The sequence below is a fragment of the Propithecus coquereli genome, unplaced genomic scaffold (assembly GCF_000956105.1).
Source record: "Propithecus coquereli isolate 6110/MARCELLA unplaced genomic scaffold, Pcoq_1.0 Scaffold53, whole genome shotgun sequence".
Lineage (NCBI taxonomy): Eukaryota > Metazoa > Chordata > Mammalia > Primates > Indriidae > Propithecus > Propithecus coquereli.
In genome coordinates, this window is record NW_012151174.1 from 4,216,239 (window position 1) to 4,217,866 (window position 1,628).

General features: G+C 42.3%; 1 protein-coding gene across 1 annotated transcript in view; it reads left to right on the forward strand.

Annotated features, from left to right (window-relative positions):
- The window catches only part of LOC105820506 (chromosome unknown open reading frame, human C4orf27), a 35,657-nt gene that overhangs the window by 10,817 nt on the left and 23,212 nt on the right, over positions 1 to 1,628 (forward strand). The gene's annotated exons all lie outside the window — the stretch shown is intronic.

Genomic DNA, 1,628 nt, shown 5'->3' on the forward strand with positions numbered 1-1,628 from the left:
AGAGTTTAAACTTGGCAAATTTGTTCCAATAAAAAAAAATACAGGTATAAATAGTTGTCTGTAGACCTAAAATTTCCATTGCCTGATGGTGTCAATTACGGGCAGCTAAGTTTTTAATATCCTTTGCTTCAACAGGGATTCTCCTGATGAGCTTCCTGCATATGTTGGTATAAATGAAGCAAAGAAAAACTGTACGATTGTTCAAAGTGGAGATAATGTGTTTGCTGCAGTCAAGTAAGAAAATATTTAGTTTCTATTTATAATTAAATATCTCTTTATAATTTTTGTACTGTATCTGTTACAAAGGGGATTTGAGGCAGGTCAAAAATTGTAGATTTCTAGAGATCATTTTCGATGACTTGCAGATAGTGTCTTATCTACACTTCATTTTGCCACTCTTGGTCAAAAAATACGCCTCTTACATAACTAATTTATTTAATGAAAATAATACTTAATCTTGACCTCAGATGTCGCATGACAACATCAGAAGATTTTTTTTAGATAAATACTGTCATTAAGAGTCCAGTGTAAGAGCTTGCTGTGTATAGTTCAAACAGAAAGGTTTCATAAAGTCGGTGCTCGTAAAGTCCCTGGACAGGCCGATGGAGCAGGCTGAGCTGCCAGGAAGGACAGCTGTGTGGCAGAGCTGGCTCAGCCGTGGATTTTATGTCTCTGCCGCCATCAGGAAGCTGGGACATCAAGAACTGCTACCAGAGCGGGTGGCTCTGGGACCGCACTGTCTGTGTTAATAACCTATGCCAGCAAAATGGGTGCCTGCCCCGGAAGCTAGGCACCTGGTGCTGAGATCTCAGCTGCAGCTGCTCCAGAACAGTCAGCTGCCTCTGCAGCCGTGCTCACTGGTGCAGAGGGCAGAGCACAGCCTCCACTTGGTATCTCTCCTGCCCTTCAGATTTCAAAAGACTTGCATCTGCTCGGGAGGAGCCGGGCCCCACATGGAGCCTGCGCTGAAGAGCGGTGGGAAATGCAGCAAGCTCCGTGGAGTGAGCCAGTCTGTGCTGTGTCGGCCACAGACGGGACTGGCAGCCGTGTGTCAGTGGCTGTGTAGTTGCATTGTCATACAATGAAGAAAGCAGTCTTTATCACTTCAAATATAAGTAGATAATGTATCGTGTGACCCCTTAATAATCCCCCTTTAAAGGGCTTTTATTCCCTGGATTTGATAGTGCAAATTTGCAGTGAAGACAATTCAAACTAAGTCAGCCTAGCACAACCACTAGAATGTGCTGCCTGCGTACGTGCTGGTGTATCAGGGCAGCTGCGATGTAGGTTTCAAACAGGTCCATTCTCTTCTAATGTCTCTTAGTTTCATTGAAAATGTTGCTTGATATTTGTAATCTGTATAGTTCTTGTAAACCCTTTGGATTTATCATTTAATTTAAATTGGTGCGGTCTTTATTAGAAGCTAAGGTTGTTTCCTTGTCTGTGTCTGCACTAACACGCAAGTTCTGCGAGGGCAGAGGCTTCGCCTTGTGCACGGGACCTGCCCCCCAGATTAGATGCTCCACAAATTTCTTCATTCTAAAAATACCTGGGCATGTAAAAACACCTAATTTTTCATTTATATTATTAGTTTTGTCTTAATAGAAACCTTTTTTAAAAAATAAATA